General features: G+C 36.7%; 1 long non-coding RNA gene across 1 annotated transcript; it reads right to left on the bottom strand.

Annotated features, from left to right (window-relative positions):
- Positions 1–14557: 14557 nt before the first annotated feature.
- Positions 14558–21576, bottom strand: LOC131516724 (uncharacterized). The gene is made up of 3 exons (XR_009264210.1): positions 21470–21576; positions 20050–20160; positions 14558–15474 (listed from the first exon to the last, which is right to left on the bottom strand). It is a non-coding gene; the product is annotated as an uncharacterized LOC131516724 (long non-coding RNA).
- Between the last annotated feature and the right edge of the window lie 1133 nt (positions 21577–22709).

Genomic DNA, 22709 nt, shown 5'->3' with positions numbered 1-22709 from the left:
TTAGGATTTACCTTGGAGGGAGGAATCCTGATTTTTTTAATGTTCATAAATGTAAAAACCTCTTCTTTCATTTTCAGAGTAGAGGATTTATCACATGTATAATATATGAGCTCATTTGGATTATATTTCATTCTACATTTTTCTCATCAATCACAACGGACTCACATTCCTCACAGTCAAAAAAATTGAAAGTAGTGTACAGAAATATAGTGCCAAATTCTTTTACAAAATACGTGGTTTTTTTTTCTGTCTTTAGTGTTAGCAAAACATTTCAAAACTGTCTATGGTTTTTGCTAGAGTTTTCCTATGCAGTATCTTGAATAAGAAATCTTTGGGAAGCATATTAAAGAGTTAAACTTTTTTTGTATTCTTTTTTTGTATCCTTGCATTTATCATTCATTTTATAAAACTTCGGCTTCCATGACTGCTGATATCAGGTGACTGTCAACTGATTGGCGCAGAGTTGGTAGCATGGCCTGCAGTTGCCCTCTGAACCTTGAATATCACTTGTTCAGATGGGTAATGTTTAAGGGCAGTGTTTATTTTGAAGTGTTTAGTTGTAGAGGCTGAATGTGTCATGAGGAAGGGTTGCATAAGGAGTCATATGGGGAACTCCAAAGTTAGTTTGGCTGCCAGGACATCTAGCCCCTCACTCTAACTCTTTTAAAAACGTGAATTCCTGCTGTGCCTTATGAATTGATCCAACTAACGACTTTGAAGCTCTCAAAATAACAAGTGGGTGAGGTGAGTGGTAACTGATTCAAAATCATCCTTATGTGACACCTACCCTCAGGTCCTAATATAATCCTCTAGGAGCAGTTAATTGAAAAATCCATGATATATGGTTATTATGTAACCATCCCTACTGTTTAAAACTCATTATCTGAGCATGTTAACAGAATATTCAGCTATAATAGGCATTTGGTATGGATCTGTAGGTTTCATAAGGACTTTTCATGAATCTATAATGCTTCTTCCCCATCTTAGATTTCTTCCTTTCTGTAATAACACATCTCCATGGCAAGAGTCATGTTTTTCAGTAAGCCATATGTTGAGGTACTTCCTAATATATATCTTTCAACAATTTCAAATATTATCTTTTTGTTTCTTGGTTACATTAGTATTTTTCAAAAACTAAACTTTTATGTACTCACACTATGCACTTAGTAACTTTATTAAAACCAATAGTGCATTCTATTCTGAGCTGGTTCATTGGCAGCAAAGATTTGACAGAAATATACCGCATAGTACAGTATCACTTTCACCTGAATCCAGACTGACCCAGTGCATTTATATTGACTTATTCACTGAAAGCAATGGAGCTGAGCCCAAATTAACAATGCTCCCTTGCTTTCTAAGAAGTCCCATCACAAAACTTCTTTGAAATCGGGGGCCTCTTTTATCTCCTACCTCCCTATAATGGTATGCACACTGTCTTTTAACCCAAGAAACTTGAATACCTTTTCTTGTTCTCATGGAGTATTTCTGAAATATATTGCACAGTAGAGGTCCGGTCAAAAAACAGGTGATTGTTGCAAATAATAGTTAACATAAAAGAAAGAAATTGAAAATGCCTTTTGTTGCTATTATTTTTTTGGTAAGGCTCTTACAAATCTGACAGGTCTACCGTCTCACTCGTGTGTCACAGTCCAATGGCTGAGATGATATTGTAGGACTAACATTATGGGGGGAAATGTAATAACTTAGAGTTGTTATGGTTGTGTGGGTTATACCGAGCTGCTCACCACTTGATGCTCATACTCCCTTGTGGCAGGGAGCACACATTACTGGTTGAAAGGAGATATATGATTGGAGAATGATCAGAGAAATAAGTTCTCTACAAAAAATACCCAGTTTACATAATGTGAAAATCAATCACTTAGACCTAATTAGCATCATATTTGAATGAAATTAAGTGACAGAGTTGCCTATATTTATTAAGTACTCTCATATGTATAGCAAGAAGCTCTTAACAACAGGCAAAAATATAGCCAAACAATATACTGAAGAGTCAGAGAATCATTTGACTATTTTAACTGAAAATGTCTTTAAATATCATCTTGTCCTAATATGTTAACCGGTCTTTTGTTCATGTGAAATCAAAGAATAAATAAATTCATGGCTGATCAAGGTGAGAAGAGTGAGCACTGTTTTAGGGCAGTTCTTTTTTTTGTTTTTTGTTTTTTTTTTGAGAGAGAGAGAGAGAGCAGGGGAGGGGCAGAGAGAGAAAGAGACCCAGAATCAAAGGCAGGTTCCACACTCTGAGCTGTCAGCACAGAACCTGACATGGAGCTCGAACTCATGAACCATGAGATCACGACCTGAGCCAAAATCAGATGCTAACTGACTGAGCCACCCACGAGCCCCAGGGCAGTTCTCTTTTTTAACAATGACTTCTTCAATGAAAGTGTCACATATCATTGCTTAAAAGAGATTTTTTTTAAATATGTATTGAATTTTAAAGTCAATAATAAGAAATATCAAATCTTATTAATTCATGGTTACAAAAAATATTGCATTATAATGGTCACAGATGTAACTTGTATTAAAATTACTTTCTTCATTTTTCAGGCTTCAGTAAGCATTACCAAAATTAATTGTAATTAATTTAACCCAATCTAAATGGAGAGGATTAGGAAATCTTAGTATTGTGTTTGAGATATTAAGACTTTTAAAACCTGATTGCAGTTTTCTATATATAGATAAATATATCTTGTTATTCCTCTCAAGTCTAACAGAAACAAAATATGGTCCCTTGGCTAGAGACTTTTGGATTCTGATGATGGTTAGGCAACCAACCTGAGTCTGACCAAACTTTAAATAAGCAATCCTGCAAGAAGAGACTTCATAAAATAGAAAGTAATGTGAGAGATTCCAATATTACTATAAATTAGGAGCAGTTGGTCCCAATGTATAATGGACCCGAACAGCATTGGCCAGCAAAGAGGAAATGATAACTTCGACCAGAGACAAACAGAGAGCCCAGCACAGTTGGCAGTCTTGGTTTTGCCTGTCCAGTATTCCTTCCAACTTCTTTGGTATGCAATACTACCATCTTGTTTGGAGGTTTATTTTCTTCCCACTGAGTGCGGTCTTGGTAGGATGTCAGTTAAGGGGACTTGACTTAATCTGGCCAAAGGGGAGAGGAAGGCACAGACCAATCTAGACCAAGTCCACACACACAATAACTCTCAAGAATTTCACTCTGTTAAGTAATTGAGCTCAGAGTTGCAAGGGTAAAAAAAGATATGGAGCTGATTCTTTCCAACTGTGAGCAAACAATCCACTAGGCAGTTCCACTGCCTCTAGCCTCAAAATTGCTTTTTCTATGACTTGATTCTATAGCTTTTAGTGTGTATGTGACATACAGCTGTATTCTTCCAATAAATATATCAGTATCATTCTTACAATTAGCTCAAATAAGTTTCTATTACTTTTATCCGACTAGTCTAAGTGTTTCACTGAGGAGCTGGCTGAGTCCAGTACTGGCCTCCAAGTAGAGGGAAGGGCTGCTGATAGCCAATGCCAGTGTTCCAAGAACCATACCAAAGTGATGAAGCCAAGTCAATCTTGGTTCTGTCAAGTCTCAACTTCTTCAAAGAAGTTCACTCCAGGGAAAAATGCACATTGAGAAGAGAACAAGTAGGAGGACCCACACTTTTATATGAGCAGTTGTATTGCCCTTACAGAAATATCAACCTCTTCAAAATAGTAGGCCAGGCAGAAACAAAGATGCTGCAAACAGGCCTCCTAGCCAGGGGACAAGACTGGCAGAATATTAGTGATGCCATGGGCTGAAGTTTAACACAAGGGATCAAAGAAGAGGCTAGAGATGGTGTCTAGATTAGGTGGGCCCTCCTAATCATCAGGGGTCATGTTGGCATAGCTACCCTAGATCTAGGTTAACAGGACTGATTCCAAACTCTGTTTACTGGGACCAAAGTAGTCAATAAAGCTTTTTGCTCTAGTCAGAAATGGCCCAAGGGCAAAGCTGTACCAGCTCTTCTATCTGGGATGACAAGGCAGGGCTGGGTTAGAAGACGATAAAGATGGTTTGCTAAGAGTGGAGAAAGTCCATGATAAGTTGTGCTTTGAGCTGGAAAACAAAAAGTTTAAATATGTAATCTAACACACTTCTTGCTGTTTCCCAAAATACTACCCCCCTGCATTTGAACTCTTCTCTTTTCTTGGGATGTCCTTTCTTTCATTCTTACATGGTAAGATTTTATTTTTTATTTTTATTTTTTGTATAATAGATCCAGCTCAAATGCTATCCTATCTTCCAGGGAGAATTCTTGGCTCTAGAAATAAGCTTGTGGTATTTTTACATAATTCTAATTTGAATTATTTATTCCTCCTACAGGAAGGCATGGGCGATTTCTAATTAATACATGGATTTGTGCACTGTGCCCTGCACATCACAGGCATACAGAACATAGTTGTTGAATGCATGAATGCCAAGTTCATGAAAGATGTAACTCCCTCTCTGGCTGAAATTATTTATATCTCTCTTTAATGTTTTAAGTATTCATGAGAAATGTTTCAGCTAGAAATTAAACTCCATTAGCATTGGAGGCACTGTGTGCCCTCCTTTACACACAAAATTAACTTTATTACTTATGGAGAAGAAATCTCTCCAAAATAAGGAGAAAGTGATAGGAATAAAGTGGAATAAAAATAAAGAGGAATAGAGGGAAAACAAAGTGTATGTTTCACAACCCAGCTGTGGAATGTATTTCCATTTTTCTTGGGTCTTCCTGGGATATAGGTGGAATATAACAACAAGGCACTTTAGTTTGTATTTGGAAAATATGCATAAGAACATCAGTTGCAATGAAAAAGAAAATGTGCTTAAATACTCCAGAACCAGCTATGGGGGAGGGGGAGTCTAGATTCTCTGTGGTTGATGATCATTCTCTGCTTCCTTCAGATAGCTCTTTATTCCAGATCAAAGGCTTGAAAAGTATCATTTCTTCTCTAATACCCGAAATCCCACCTTTCGGTTTCCAGCGTCATCAGCATTATCTTCTTAGGAAAGAATTCTTCCTCAAGGATGAAGAATAATGAGTACCTTGTAATGTACATACCTGAAAGTATTCCATTTAGAATTCCTTGTTTCCAAAATACAAAATAAAGAATGCTTTTAAAAGGAGTGATTGAAGCATCATTTAACTTTTTTCTTTCCTCTCCATATAGAACCAGATTTACTCAATGTAAGTGAATTTAAAAATGCAATTTTAAAATAACCATGACAGCCTATTTGCTGCTAATATGTATATGAATTCAAGAAACAATAAATAATCAAGAGATCATTTGTTTCATAAAATTTCAGATAAATTTGTTTTTAGCAATTTAGAGTTCTGAAAAATATATCAGTGTATAAAGCACATTCGTGCATCTCCCAAAAGAGTGGCCTTTTGAAAGAAATCAAACCTTGTTTCCTTTTACAGGGATAATCAGGAAGATGTCCAAACAATTGTTTTCAGTGAGCTTATGAACTTTTAGAAGGTTAAAGTCTCTATTCCTAGTTCTTTGGGGATTCTTCCTATGTCTTTCACAAGCCTGATACAAGCTTCACTCATCACATGTGTTGGCAGTTTACAAGACTACTGTGCCTGCCAGAAACTAAGCCTACATTTTCACTCATCTTGCAGAGTTTGGCATTAAAAAAAAGCCACTTACTTTTTCTATCAAATGATACTGCTCATTTATAAAAGTGAGAGGTCTGATTCCAAAATCATAGCAATTTGAAGGATTTCTCTTTTCAAATATCAGGACCTCAAAGCATAAATGCTACAAATTAGAACTTATACAGTGACAGATAAAACTTCCTGCAAAACTGTCTTTTTAAAATTAAAACCATGATAATTATGTCACACTAAGCACAAAGGAATGTTCATTTCCAAAATGCACAGAGGAAAGCACAAAGGAATGTTCATTTCTCTAAATGTAACCTGAATCATCTAAAATTTTTGAAGAAAGGAATGATCCTAATTAGCAGAGGGTCATCCTAATGATACAGTGAATTTTTTCTCTAATTTACTTCTTGGATTTTTATTGTGTCCCTTTAGAAATGCAATACCAACACAAATCTTCAAATGCCCCAAATTCCATGGAGATACATGATACAATCAAAATCCTGCTTCCCCATAAATGGAGAACAACAAGGTTCCCAGTGCACTGCAAATATCTTCAAACTCTCTCCTCAGAAAGCCCCCTCTCTCTCTCTTCCAAAGCTTTTTTCTTTAGCCTTCAAAACCAGTGTTGATTCATTAGAGTCTATATTAAAACTGAGAGTCTCTGGCCTGGCTGTCTATAGCAGTGTAGATGTCTAGGCCATTGTTAGATGAGGGGAGAAGGTCCAACCATCTCTCTCCATAGTACGTAGATTGAAAAAAAGTGCCTTCCTTCCAGAAAGCTAGGAAATGCTTTCCAATCCTTACTTTTCCACATCCCCTTATTCTGGAGACCAGTGCAGAATATAATCTCCAGCCGTCCTAGAGCTGGATGAATCAATTATTCTAGGGATCTTCCCATTCTGGGAATGGAGAGAAATGGATTCAGCAGAAGGGTCTGGCTCTTCCACTTCAGACAGTGAAACCATGACCAGTTATAATCAATTTCATGGTTTTACTTTACTGACCATCACTCCAGAACACCCTTCAAGGGAAGAGAATAAAAGGAAAAAAAGGCAGGCAGTCATGGCTAGAAGGGGAGGGTTTTCCATCTCCTTTGCTTTATAAGGCAGGAGAGTCTCAAGGATTCTTTGAGCAGAGGGATCCAGCAGAGGAGTAAGGTAACAACAATAATGTGAAAGGGAGCGTGTCAGCTAAAGAGAGCCTGTTCCACAGCCTGCGAGGTCATTCCACCTGCTGTAAAATCACAGGGATTGCATATTGTTTGTACAATGTGACACAGTAAGTTGTCAAAATCACCTGAAAAGATACTTAATTCCACCCCTAATTCTTATGTCCCTTCAGTTTTGATCAAAATTGAAACGAGCTCATTTGAATAAGTGTGCTTTCCATATGGTGGTTTATACAAAGCACAAATATGTTTATAAACTTTTAAATTTTGTCAAAAGGAAAAATATAAAATAACTCAACAGTCTCTGTGATTTTGTGAGCTAGTTATAAAAATAGAAGTTGATTTTTAGGTCTTATGTACTTGACACAAATTAAAATGATACAGCAGGAGTCCAGCATCTAAGCCTAGAGTTTTCCCCATCTTTCTCACCAATGTCCTTCTCCTCCCACTGGCCCACTGCCCCTCTCTTCACTCAGCCTCTGATACCCCAAATCCAGTGTTTCTCAAGCTTTAGAAATGTAGTTATCCCTTTCAATGGAAAAAATAATCTTTGAGGATTTCTGGTGTTGACAAATTCTTCTTTATTATTATGTTCGCTAAATATGTATAAACACAAAACTAAGTATAAACTCCTCATGCTTAGAGCTTATGCTTGGAACATTAAGTCTACAACCAAAACAAATTTACCAATGTATACAAACAAAATTTAAAAATCAATAAAATTCAATTAACATTAATTGAGATAGATGATGCTATTATGTTGCAACTAAACGTAAATACGATATTTAACTGCCTCTGCACACATCTGTCATCTTTGTTCTGAATGCTTACAGTATTTTCTGATATCTTATCATTCAAGTGTTCTAAGACTTTTCTATTAAAACTATTGTAAAGCCTTAAATTGTCATGTGATGTCATTTGGCCTCTACCTGGTATGAAATGCATCATTTATGTATTAAGTTTCGCCTCTACTCTTTCCATAGTATCGCACATTTTAAGTGCCACTTTGCTTAAACTCATTCTTAGACACGAATGCACATTGGCTCTCCATGGGGGCAATTTTGTCCTCTAGGGGATATATGGCAACATCTGGAGGCATTTTGGGTGGTCAGCTGGGAAGAGGGAGTACTGGCATCTAGGAGGTAGAATGCAAGGATTCTTCTAAACATCCTAAAAGCACAGGTCATGTCCCCACAAGTAAGAACCATCGAATCCAAATGTCAGTAACATGGGGGTTGAGAAACTCAGGTAAAGCAAGTGTCAGCTGTTAAATCCTTTCTCAGGACTTGGTTATAAGTGGTCCTGTGGATAATCCAAAATATGCTTATGTCAATTAATTTTATATTTTTATTTAAAATTTAAAAATCAGGGGGTCCTGGGTGGCTTAGTCAGTTGAGTGTAGCAGTCTTGATTTCAGCTCAGGTCATGATCCCAGGGTTGTGGGATCAAGCCCCATGTTGGGCTCCATGCTGCTTAAGATTCTCTCTCTAAAATAAAATTTAAAAAAATAAAAAAATTAAATTAAAAAAAATTTTTAAAGACTATTCCTTCTGAAAAATTTCTGAACTCTCCATCTGTTTGATGAAAACTAAAACTGCAATAACTTAGAGCTTCCATTCTGAAGAGGTTAATTTTCTTATATTATAAAATTCCCACCAAGCTTTTGGATTTCTGAATCTTGATCTATTTATTTTATAGCCTGAATATTTACACACATGTAGAATTACTCTTGAATGTCAGTAAATTACATCACCAGAAAAACATTTGCTGGCCCATAATTGACCACAATACCATACAAAAGACACATAAAATTTACTTCAGAATCAATACTATATTATAACCAAAGATCTGGATATACATACCTACAAAGGGATGATGGGTATGAGAAAGTTTGCTAAGTATAATTATAGATCAGTCTAAAAATGAAATAGCATTTTAGAATTCTAATACCACCTTCAGTCTATCAAAAAAGTATTTATTGGATACCCGTTATGTGGCATGGTCTTTCTACAGTTTAATCTTAGGTCAAGTACAATGTATGTTTTCCCTTCGCACTGATATCCAAGTTTAATGGGTTCCAGCCAGAATGCCTGGAAAATAAATTCTTGCCACAGACAAAGAAACTAGAATGCTTTTGAAGCCAAATTTTTGTTTGTTTTAACAGTAAGTTTCAACATAGTGCGCCTTTCAGTTCCTTTTCAATCTCTTCTAGGCAGTTGCTGCAGATCATGGAACATGTTCAGCATGTGCAAGGGCATATCCACCCTTCTCTAAGAGGCAGTATTAAGACATCAACCTAGGAACTTCCTCTGACTCTGTATTGTCCTGACAACTGTGACTTCTGGACGTTATCTATCCTCCCATTTCCTCATTTGCACAAAACAGATAATAAAATGTTTTCATTAGTAATATGAAAGACAGGTAATATGGAGACAGCTGAAAACAACACCTGACACTTGATAAACTCTCAGTAAATGTTAGCTGTAATTATTTATTTGAATTATAATAAGAGACAAAAAGTTTATAAAAATAGCAGAAGATTGCTAAAGGCTCATTTTTTATTTTAATTTTTAAAAATTTTTTTAAGTTTATTTATTTTTGAGATAGCACATGTGCACGAGCAGGGAAGTGGCAGAGAGAGACAGAGAAAATCCCAAGCAGGCTCCGCGCCATCAGCGCAGAGCCCAACATGAAGATTGATCCCAAGACCATGAGATCATGACCTGAGCAAAATCAAGAGCTGGAAACTCAACCTGAGCCACCCAGGTACCCCTTAACACCTCTGGATGTTTGAAATGAGAAGCATTATTCTGCCTGAAGTAAACCATTCTCTTAATTCCTTCCAGGCATTCGTTCCACTAAAAATGTGTCCATTTACTATTTGTGAGTCCAATTATTATTTTTTCATCAATTCCAACAAATAAACATTTACTGAGCACCTCCTATGTTCCAGGGCAGATGGAGTCCAATGTGGAGTTTCAAAGATGAATAAGGCAGAGGTTCTTCACTCCAGAAGTTAATGAGCTAAAGTAAAACTGATATTGGCACAGAACCAAATATCACAAAAAAAAAAATCGCTTCAGCCCACTACCTGCTTCACAGGCTTGTTTAAAAATGTGTTAGTGATCAGCCCAAACTCAATGATAATGCGGAAAAAACAAAGAGCAAAAGAACTGTATTTGCCTTCCTTTTGTTTGTCAGGAATTCTCTTTATGAAGACAGATGTTGATTACAGATGTGAGGAAATCATTCCAAGCTTCTATGTGCACTGATAGAAAACTCAAACACTCATGTGCACACACACAGACTCATACACACAACACATAATGAACAGACTTTTCCTTTTAATCTCATATGAGGTTCAATAAAATACTAAGCAAAGCTTCACCTCAGTATGTACTCCACTGAAACAGGTGATGGATACATCAGCCCCAAGAGAGATAAAACAGAAAAGAGAACTGAAATTACAAGGACTGCATTACACTCTTGCCATTTTCTTGATTCCCCACAGAGTTGTGGATGAGGCTTGATCTGCAAGCACTCAGTATATTTTTGGTCTTACCTAGCTTCTGTAAAGTTCCTAGGCTTTGCCTGTTAAGAATCTCAAAAGCAATAGCATTGTGAAAGAGCGAAAATAATAAAGCAGAGTTCTGTGTGGAAGATGAGGAGCTTAAGAGTTAACTAAAAAAACAACAACAACAAAATCCACATGTAATGATCCTATTGTAATATTCCCTGGGGGAGTATTTCTACCTGCAGCTTTCAAATCACTGTCCTTGTTTCTGCCACGTTTATAACAATAACAGTAAAAAAGTCATGTGACTTTTGGGAAAAAAGAAACAATTTAGGATCATGCCACAGATTAATAATGACAGATCATCCACATTTCAGCGTCATTTGGTTCTATAATAGGAAATCAGCTCTAACATCTTGTATCCGTCAAGAACTGTGAAAGCTCAGATTTCTACTGTACTTGCAAGCTTCCAAGTTAGTGTACCACAATGTCATAGGCATAGTTTCACAACACTATACTCCTAATCCATAAAGAAAAGCACACTTTGTTAGTCGAGCCCTAGCTGTAGCCAGAGCATCATCACTTTTGCTGCAGGTCTCTGAGCCTCAACTGCCATGGGCCACCGCAAAACGGGCCAAGGAACACCTGTACGCAGGGGGCGGTACTCAACAGGAAAGAAACTCGAGCTTAGCAAGCCCAAATCTTTTCTAATGGGCAGTCAGCCTGCTTGAATTTTGCCCCAGAGGCAGACATGATCTTCATCACAGTGGAGATGAAACCATCTGCCCTTTGCTCTCTAGTGAGAAATTTCCCTTCGTTTCTTCCTAGAGGGTTTGCTATAAAAACACCCTTAAATAGATAGTCTAAGATGAGGCAGGCAGTGCCTTGGTTTGTAAAACACGTAGCAATGCCAAAGACCCACAGAGAATTACTGAAATACAAAAATATAAAACATCAAAACCCCAAAAGAGCTAATGACTATAGTTTGTGTTTTGGGGGTCAATGTTACTACTGAACCATGCTGATTCCCAGTGTCTCATTAATTTAAATCCAGAAAAGGGTTGACAGATACTTCCTTTTTTTTCCAGATCTTGACTTAGAGCATCAGGGATTTCATATCCACTACATTGGATTTGTTGTTGGGAGTAAGGACTTACATTCATTTCATATTCCTTCCCACCCCAATGATAACACTAGAATGGAAATAGCTTTGGCCAAAAAGCATATATATATAAAGCCATTTGGGTATAGAATTTTTGTGTGTGGGTGAGAGAGAGAGAGAGAGAGAGAGAGAGAGAATGAAAGCTCTGGAATACCAAAAACTATCAGAACTCATTTCTCCTCCCCAACTCAGAGAGGCTACCTTACTTTCCACACAATCCACACAGCAATAATTATTGTATTTCTATCATGCTAAATTCCACTACAGAATATGTGCTGAATGTCATGCAATACAGAGCTAATCAAGGCAAGATTTCAAAGATTCCTTTTTAGAAAAATTAAATGGACTTCCAATCCATAATTAACTATCGCCCCTACAAGACAACCAGGACTTCATTTTATCTTTGTATTTCAAATCCCTCATAAAGATGTTGAAAATGTAAGCACTCAAGGAAGTGTTATTAAATAAGACGAAATTTAAAAGATGCCCTGTCAGTATTCACACGACTACATTGAAATAAGTTCAAGGGACTCAATATATTAACAAAAACGTTTTTTCACCTGGACTAACAGTTGCACTATTGTGATAGATCTCACACGTAGCTGTTTTGACCCTACTAAATGAAGCAGAGGAGGTTAATACTGTGTAGAAGTGGCAGTGATCCAAAAATTGGAAATTCATCTCCAGCCATCCAAAAGCTACCATAGCAGGTGGTTAGGGAGAATATAGCAAGTATACACACACCTTAACACAAGTTAGAAGAAGAGAACTACAATAAAGAATACATGTTTATATAAAATATCAACTTCATTCTAAATAGATCAGGCTAAATTCGCAAATATTTACTTCATAAACTTTGTTAAAAATTAAGGGTTGAATTTCCACTCCCTAATGGCTAACTGAATGCAAAACCTTACTTATTTCTCCTCCTAAAATTTTCAAGATAACAGAAAAACATAGCAGTCAGGTCATGTAACAAGGAACTGGAGCCACAGTAGTCCGAGTATAATTTCAATCTACTGTTATTCTTTTTCAAGGCTGCCATTTGAAAGTTCTAGCTACTTGACTATCAGAAACACGACAGTATTCCGACAAAATTAAAAATCTCTCTGCTCTTCAGCCCAGATCTTAGAATATTTTTTTTACAGTAAGTTGGAAATTTCAGGGTGTCAAAAGATAGAGAAGATACAAGCCCAAAGAATTTATACTATACCTTTATTTCCTTTCCAAGGCAATGCCAAGGGATATTCCAAATCGATTCATGCTCTTTCCATCCTTCTCCCAAGGTTGTGAGTTGTCAATCAGCATTATCTAGGACCATCAATTCACTTAGCTCAGGGGGGGTCATAAGGACAACACCGAGGTGTACCAACCTCCTAGGCAGGCTCTGTGGTCAAGTTTGGTGACTGTCTTAAAAATAGAAAGTTATTTCCAAATGTTTTTGTTACCTCTCTGGCAAAGACTGTACGATCTGGGTGACAATTCAATTATAACCTTCTTAAATCATTTCAGGTAGGTTCACAGGTCTCACCTTATTTAGAGCACTGAGAGGAAATATCATTTCTGATCTATGGTAGAAATTAAATTGGAATCTGCCATCATTTCTACACAAAGGAACGCTCCTCAGAGAAATTTTGAAAACATTACACACTACACCCCCTTGTTACGGTATGCAGAATAATTCTACCAGTGGAAAGATACACACCAGGCTTTAACTAGGAAAAATATTTTGGCAAACTCATTTGTCTCCCATGAGAAAGACGAATTGACATGTCATCTTGGTAAAAAGCCCAGAGCTTTTTCCGAAGGTCTCCTACAGAGCTGCAGAGCGTTATGAAAGTGACACAGGACACTGGTCCACAGAATACAGTATAGGAGAAAGAGTTCTCCGTCCCTATTCCAGCTGGCCAGTCCAGGCCCTAAAACTTCATGACTGTACCATCTCAATAGCCTCCAAACTAGTCTGATATCCTTCAAATCGTTCTTCACATGCTAATAGCCTCCCACATGGCTGGCAACATTTTATTTCTAAAAATGTAGTTCTAAGAACATTATTCATCAACTCAGAATTTTCTCAACTTCTCACCACCCTTAGGATGAGTGTAAACTCCTTAGCATGATTCCTTTATGCTCTGATATGAAGGTCTAATTCGCCCCTCTAGTTCCATTCTCCTTCATTTCCCCTCCCTCCAAGCCCATCAAGCTGAACTACTCACCTTTCTCCATTCCTTCAAGTCTCCACTCCTTTTCCAATATTCCTATTTGGAAATCATGTGCTACAGATAATTTATCAAGATACGTGACTCTGTGCTGCACAATGAGACTGGAATGCGAGTACAAGTAAATCAGGTATTTGTATGTTGCCAGGGCTGGGTATTGACAAAGCAGGACTATGAAAAGTTTACAAGAGTGAGGGCACATGATATGGTCTCTAGAATAGTCTCAGTTGAATAGAGAGACAGGTGAGATCTACAAATGGCTGCAGGACTGGGAGTAAGGCAGTGAAACAATTGATGGTCAAGGGAAGGGAACTAACAGTTTCCGTTGTAGAAATAGAAGAACAAAGACATGAAATCTCTGAAGCTGAGCAGCTCTGCATGATGGCAAATTGCAAATGTTGAGTGGCAAGTACAGATAATAAACAGAACTCCAAGATTTTTGAATTGGGAAGGTCAAGGGCTATGAGGCTAGGGTTTTGAAAAGCTTATACAGATCAAATCAGCCAAGTGAAGGCAGAAGATGAAGGAAAAAGGAAAATCTTGTTTTCACTGCCACAATCCTTCCTCAAGATGGGTTGTCCTCTGAAGGAGGGGAAGAAGATGTCACTGAAAAGGCATATAAACCATCATACAACTAGATGGCATGGGCCTCAGCTCACTGAACAACCTAAAATCAAACTGAAATACATCTCATTTAACTCCTTGAAATAAAATAGAACTTGAGATAATGAACATTTAAAAACAATTCCTCAAAAAAGCACTCAAAGAGTTTATTTGTATTTTTATAGTTTATTGAAAAAAGGAAGATACATTTTTTCTAAGCAAACAAACACTCAAAAGGCACATGTCCTGGACCAAATACACACAGTAGAGAGAACTGAAGTTTAATTATAACCACGTAAAACCTCCCAGAGTAAAAATATTGTAATCCACATTAAGATAACTAAACATTTCACTTCCTGACAAGATTTAAAGTGTAGTAATAAAAATGGCTTGCTAGATTCCAGAAGAGAAAAGAGAATCCCGCTCCTGATGTTCAACCACTTTTTCCCCAGGAACTTTGTTACCAGAAGAGGCACTGCTGACACGGAGCACTACTTCCTGCTTTGGCTGTACCAACCCACAGAGATGTGAATAGATTTTTTTTTAAGTTTATTTATTTTTGAGAGAGTGAGAGAGCAGGAGAGGGGTAGAGAGAGAGGGAGAGAGAGAACCCCAGGCGGGCTCTGCACCATCAGCTTGGAGCCCGACTCAGGGCTCAAACCCATGAACTGTGAGATCATGACCTAAGGCAAAATCAAGAGTTGGACACTGAACTGACTGAGCCACCCAGACGCCCTGACATGAATAAATTTTTATTACACATATAATAGATACCCTCAAAATAGTCTACATTATCTATCAAAGAAAAGAAATTTGTCATAAACCATCTATTACGAGAAAGAAGAATGTTATTTCAGTAGACACCTTAAAAGTGGATGTACCTTTCAAATCAACATTCAAGTATGCACGTGGTAACCATATTTTATTCCTATGGTTGTTTGTCTTTATCTTAAAAAGAGAATAATATTGATTGAGAAATCAGAAAGTATAACAATTATATTTTAAAAATCTAAATTTAGCTATATATATAGTCAAACTCAGAGACGGTTATTAAATAATCAACCAACCTTTTACAAGGTACTCTCCATTAACTGAATCACTGTAAAGTGTTGGAGATATTCATGAACACTGGAAAATAACATATCTTTCAAGTTGAACATTCTCAAAATCTGAAAGAGAAAGGAAAAAAGGACATTACAAAATGTACTGATGATGTCAGAAAATGGAAATAAAACAATAATATCAATTTGATGACTTAACATTTTCAAAACTAAGTTTTATGTAATATGGTGATGTTCTAAGTGACCACCTAATGTTAGAAAATGTGCTGTTCCTGGGGCACTTGGGTGGCTCACTCAACTAAGCGTTGGACTCTGGGTGTTAGCCCAGGTTGATCTCATGATTCATGAGATCAAGCCCCACGTCGGGCTCTACGCTGGCAGCGCAGAGCCTGCTTGGGATTCTCTTTGTCTCCGTCTCTGCCCCAACCCTGCTCATGCTGTCTCTGTCTCTCCCAAAATAAATAAATAAACATAAAAAAGAAAGAAAGAAAGAAAATGTGCTGTTCCCGCTTGCCATTATGTAGTCACTAATAAGTTAAAAAACTATGGTATTCTCATATCATTTCTCCATCAATAAATTGCTGTTTAGGGTGCTATATAATTAGAAAGATATTTTAAATCTGGCAAATAAAGAAGTATCAACTTGGTGTTTTTATTCCTATTCACTCACGTACTTTTTATTTGTAGCCTAAGAGATACTATGATTATCCACAGATGATTAAGGTCCCCTTTGTGCGTTCTGGTGCTGTGAGACATATCTCACTGATGCTTCACAATAAACGGTAGAGAAATACAAGAGACATGACCTCAAAAGAAATCATGGCAAAAAGCAATGCCTCCACCACTCATAAGCAGTGGAATTGAGGGCAAGTGTCTTAACCTCTCTGAGCCGCTATTACCTCCTTTCTAATGCCTACCTCCTAAAGCTGTAAGCAATCAGTGAGATAGTTTGTCAAAACTTGAGTGCAGTGTCTGACTTTGAGAAAGTGCTCAATAAGTCACAGTTTGCATTACCATTATTATATAAAACCAGTAAGTAAGACAGGATAGGCAGAAAAGGAGATAAAATATAACGCATCAAAACTGAGTGTCAGCAATAGAAGTGAGAAGCATTGCAGGAGCCCATAGTAGGGAGACAAGACAGGAACAAGGCAGTTTCCCAGAGATGCTTTCCTTGAGATATTGCTGCTTGGTTTGGATTCAAAGACAGAGCTCACAAAAGAGACAAGAGACAAAGAGTACAGCAGGCATGGCAGAGGGCCTGTGGCACACGCAAATGTTAGGAACTACCTCAGTGTAGCCAGAAGGATGCTCTTGGGGAAGATAAGGGGACCTTCAACTGAAGATTAATGCAGGAATAATATTGGAGAAGATATAAATACCAAAGCAAGGAGTTTAGATATACTCGGCAAATGAGAACTGAACAAAGTTTTCTAAAGCCTGAATTTTTATAGGGATGTATTTATGTACACTGATAAGTTAATTGAAGTACATTGTCAAAAAGTACCTCCTGAGTTTTCTCAGATTGGGCCTTTATTTAAAAAGTCAAAAATATAAAATTAAGCTTATCTTTCCTGGCTCCTGAAACAGCAGTTAATGTGATCCACAAAACCTAGTACTCAAAACATGGTTTTTACATTTTAAATGAATATTGTTATTGATGGTAATGGAAAATAAGGATGTGTGCATAAAATTTCATCTTATAACCCCAAGCATTACATTGTCCAATAGTTTAACCTTTCCCTACTGTAGCAGCCGTCAAGGAGGAGCAAAATGAATGATTAGAATTCATCTCCTCTCTCTTCTACCATTGGACATGCTAATGAGCAGAAGAATTAGCAAAAAGCAGGAATGATGGGCCAGAGGTGAAAGCAGTAAATGACAAAAAAGCAAGTCACAAAAATGAAGAATCACTCCCTAAGTAATATAAAGTTGATTATGCGGTATTATGGATAATTACCCTTCAAAAGCACTTTAACAATGAAAATCATTTACAAACAGCTATCACTTGCATACTCCTAAAGGGCTCACATCCTAATTGCCCCTAACTGCACTTGTTATTGCTAAACTAATGCATGTACCACGTGGGGCTGGGGTCTTTCTTTCATGTGAAGGATAACACCGGGGTACATGAAAGCTCATCCAGTGTTCAATACTGCGAGGCACTAAGGAGTTAAGTGGATAATCATACAGGCACAGGAGCCAGATTGCCTGGGTCAAAGCCTAACTCCACCACTAAGGAGCTTTTTGATCTCAGGCAAGTGTCCTTAACTACTCTGTGCCTGAGTTTCTCAGCTTTGGAATATGTGTTATAACAGTGCTGTCTAATAAAGCGTACGTAAGTCCATACACACAAAACACTTGCAAGAGTATCAAGAACATGATAAAAGTCAACAGAAGTTAACTAATAATTAGCTATGTAAACAAAAGGATAAAGAATTTCCAGAACGGAAGCAATTACGTCTACATATGACAAGTGGTGGGAGTCACGGAAGGCTTCAAAAGGAAGATACTAGTTAGACATGAAGTCTTGGTATGAAGGAAAATGGAGAAAGGACAATTCAGAAAGAGAACAAACAAGACTGAGGAACATGGAGGCACCTGGTGGACTCCAATGGTGGGAAGAAGACCTGTCTTCTAGAAGTGGTGGGAAGTGAAGCCAAAATCTTGGACATTAGGATACACACTGGTAAGGAGGTTCTAAAGCTTGTTAAGGTTAGGAAAGCCTTGGCTAGACATAAGATTTAGAAGGAACTTAGCAGTGTGGTAGGGTCCCCCAGCCTAAGGAGAGAGAATAAAAGGGAGAGAAAACTTCAAGGTAACCTGGCTATGTGCCAATGTGACAACATCCCTCATGACCTGTAAACTGAGACTACTTAATCAGACTACATGCTTGTGTGTGTTACCATATATGGAAGAAAAAGAAATAGAAAATGTATAAAAAACTATGCCACATGACATTCAGGGCTCAGTTCTTCGGGTACTAACCCAACTGAGCGATGCTGGCATGAATAAAGTTGCTTCCTGGAAATTAAAAGGCCTCAGTGTCATGACTCTGGGTGAGAATCCTGCTACAGCAGCAGTAGAAAGGCTTCTTGAGCTAACGGTGAGATAACCCAGATTCACTGAAAGATAGTATACTGTAAGGCTATCACTGCAGATTATTTAAATCCTAAATCCATCAGCCACTGAACATATACATATATGTATATATGTATGTATGTGTGTGTGTGTGCATAATATATAATCTTTAACAAAACTTTGTGTAACTACTTGCCGTCATATGGTGCATATGCTCAAGATCAACAAATTTAAATGATCTGCTCAAACAAACACAGCTAGTAAGAGGCAGAACTGAGTCTTCAAACATCCATGTCTATTGGGTGCCAGGGCCCTCGTTCTTTCCACAACATCTAGCTCCCTTCCCAACCTGTTCAATGGCATTAATCTAACACAGAAAACAGTAAGGACCTATACATGGCTATCAGCAATGTAGACGAACAGTGGATGGTTGCTTCCCAATGTCTTGACCATGAGCTATGAAAGGGGAAGGTAGCAAATGTAATTCTCAATTCCCTAGCATGAGTAATCAGCCTCTGAGTGAAAGAAAGATATTTTATGAGAAAGGTGACAGACTTAGTTTAAATATGTGGTGAATTTGAAGTGCCTGTGAGACATCCACTTGGAAAGATTCAGTTGGCAGGTAGAAAGAGAGCTTGAAGCTTCCCAGCAAGGCTAGGCTGCAGACAGACTTAGGAGATATCAAGGATTGGGTGATAGATGGTAATAAGAAAAAGAGAGATTTGTACAGTGGAAACATGTAAAGAAATAAGAAAATGAGAAAGAAGATCTTTTGTTTGTGATACTGGCTTAAATCATTAGTCCTTGAGAAACCAATAATTTTAAGCCCTGTAATAGTTACTCCACTCTGCCAAACTATTGAAGTGTCATAACACTTATTAATGACACACATTTTTCAGCTCTTGTCAAATGCATTAATGCAGTCAAATGCATTAAAAGCATGCAAAGCATTGTTTAACTTTACTGAGCACCCCCTTGCAGAAGTCATTAACCATCAAAATCTCTCTACAAGAAAAAGGCAAGAATTGCAATAACAGCTATAGATTAAAATTTGTGACTCGAACTAGGAGCTCAGCAAAATTATTGATAAAGCTGAACACAGACTCAGCTCTTCTGATTTACACTCCAGAGTATTAGTCAGTGGAGTGACTGCATCTGTTGTTATAATGTGCATCTGTCCCTCCTTGGGACTGAATTGAAACTAAATCACTTCACACTGTTGTCTTAATAGCTCTAAAATTATAATTGCTATTTAATCACTACTGAATTGGGCTTGGCCTTGATTTCTTGGCAAGTTTTATTTCATTAGTAATATATTGAGTTTCTTTCTCTATTTTTTCCTATCTTCTTGCCAAACATCTCTTTCTAAAATGAAAATATGCAAAGTCTCATTTTTTAAATAAAATTATAACCACAGTGTAAGGCAAATAAGATTACAGATAAGTATCCTTTTCCATTAATAAAAAAGAATGCTACCATTAAGCATCATAAAATTATGACAAGTCCAGAAAATCTCTTTCTCAAGCACAAATTTCCTTTTACATGGCAGATCAACTTCAGTAATACACAATATGTAAACTATGAAACTGAAATACATCTCACATTTGTGTTTAAATTAGATCCAATTTCATCCCTAAAAACACATTATGTTGATACCAGCTTCCTTGGTAATCACATTCTTGAATCCAGTTCAGAGAAAGTGTCTCCAATAGTCTAATAAAGAAAAATAAAAATTGTGACTTGATTGTGCTTTTCTGATACCTACTTAGGAATAGTTAGAATGATGCATGCATGAAATTAAGAGGTATTTTAATAGCATTAAAGCATAAAGAATTAAACTGTATGCTTGACTGAATCACTGTAACTTCTTGCCCTCGGTTTTCTCAACTATAAAATGAAACAGCTAATCTTAAATTATTTTGAAGTCTTTTCTAGTTCTAATATTTTAAGATGAAGTGACAGTACCAAGGGCTAAGTGTACGAGAACCTCTAGACCAAATTTCCCATGGCACTCAAGACCCCTCCCAAATGAGCAGAGCAACAAAGTAAACACAGGGGATTATTATATAAGGGCAGCCTGATGCCAACTCACAACCCTCCCACCCAACAAGATGGCTGGTCCCAACCTTCTCTGATAGAGACATTTTAGAGCTAAATGACTCATACTCTTGATTCTTTTAGTTTCAATAACTATTACATGTATTCATTGACAAGTCTGGAACCAGAACAAGTATTTGTCAAACAAGGGACATCGTTAACACATACCTTCATAATTAGGAAAGGTAAAGAACATTTTGTTTTCTTTCCTATAATCCAAGATAACCTAAAATAAATGTCATAATATTCCTTCCACTACGCATATTTTGGATTTCATCACACCAAAACTAGACCCACGGCTGTAGTTTAAAAGTTTTAGTATGTTTCCCATGAGGACGCAGGAGTTCTGCTATTAAGACTTTCCTTTCAAGGTCACTGACACATGCAACTGAAGCACTTGGGAGGTAATTCTATGTTTGATTTAAGAGACAGAAGTTGAACTAAAATAAGCATATTGAGAAGCACTAGATGCTAAATTATTCGCTCAGGTTCTGTAACTAGAAAACTGGAATTAGCTTGTGCCTTGGGCACTAGTACATTAAAGTTTTAATATAAAAAGTTCTGCTTATGACTTTGCCCTGATGACTTCTCGTCACTTGTATGCCAAAAAAAAAGCCATATGGAAAAGCACATCAGGGCATGGGCAATAAGTAATTAACTGCTCCTCACTTAAAATCTTTTATCATACAAGGCAGAAACTGTCTCCTAATGACATTAACTTACTTAAAATGAATAATACATGGCAAAAAATGTGTCCCTGAAGTTCAGAAAGGGGATTTGACTCTCTTTTAGTGCATTGTACAGACAAGGCAAGGGCAATTCTCATTAAAGTGTTGAGCATATACTCATAGACCAATGAGGCACAGAATAATTACACATACCTCCCAAAAGACAAAGAACATTAGTAATGTTACCTCATACACACCTCAAGGATCAGGACTGAAGGAAGTGATTACAGCATAAAGCGATTGTTTCTAAATGTTCCTGCAAGGGATCTGATTAAATTTTCATGATATTCTAAGAGATTCTTCCTTTCATATATCTTGAAAAGATGCAGAGTATATAATGAGTTTAGAGGAGAAAAAATTTTTATTCTTTTCTAGGTTAAATTATTCATTGATTTATTAAATATCTAACATATTTATTTCACCCTTAAATATCTCATCTATTTATTTAAATAACATCAAGATCATTCTTTTCATGGGCAACTAGTAAACAAAACCAAACTTAATAATTTCAATAATAGGCTAAACTGTTTTCTTTGAGCAAATTTTAAACATCTCGGGCAAGGTTTCAAGGATGTCCACAATGACAGTGTTTTATAATGCCACTGTAATGTTTTAGTATATCTAAGCAGTTTACAACATAACTCTATTTTTTACTGAGGTCTTGAACAATTATTCAGTAGTTAAAACAGAACATGTATGAAAAACAGCCATTTATCACAAATTCATAAACATTTTAACAGGAAAAATATGATTTCTGCTTTTAGATACTCTTTGAGTATAAAAATAAATGCACATGAAAAAATAAAAGGAAACTGTCTACAAGAATGTTTTTAATAAAATTCAAATTTTTAATGAAAACATTTCTTAGGTATTCTTTGTCATTTACTCAATTTTCCAAAGTGGATCATCTGATTTTGCCATGATAACAGTAATACATTTTTAGTCAATAATCTCAATGAGATAGCTAACACTTCAAAATATAACTATATTACTTTTTTTTATGAAATCAAAAGTGAATAAGACATAAATTTCTCACACAACCTCTGGAAGGCAAAGACCTTCCACAGTTTTACACAGCAATTATACCGGTAAGGATATTTAACATCCATTTGTAATAGGAATGGACACATTTTTGAAGAGATAAAATTTTATTTTTATTAAAAAATATATTTTTAAATAGGAGGGAAGGACTCTAATTTAAGTAAATACATAGATAGATATAAGTATATGTGTTTGTGTCTGTGCATGTTGTGGGTTTTAAAGCTAGTGCTGAAAGCTTTTTCCATGAATGGTTGAATTAAATTATTTTTTATTAAATTACTTTCAGGGTTTTTTCCCCAATTGAGAGACCAAAAGAAAGGATTACTAGGCCAAATGCAGAAAAATTGCTTTAGAGAATACTGTAAACTGCAGGTCAAGGCATACATAGTCATCTAA

This window comes from Neofelis nebulosa, chromosome 1 (genome assembly GCF_028018385.1).
Source record: "Neofelis nebulosa isolate mNeoNeb1 chromosome 1, mNeoNeb1.pri, whole genome shotgun sequence".
NCBI lineage: Eukaryota > Metazoa > Chordata > Mammalia > Carnivora > Felidae > Neofelis > Neofelis nebulosa.
This window is presented reverse-complemented; position numbering and strand designations above follow the sequence as displayed.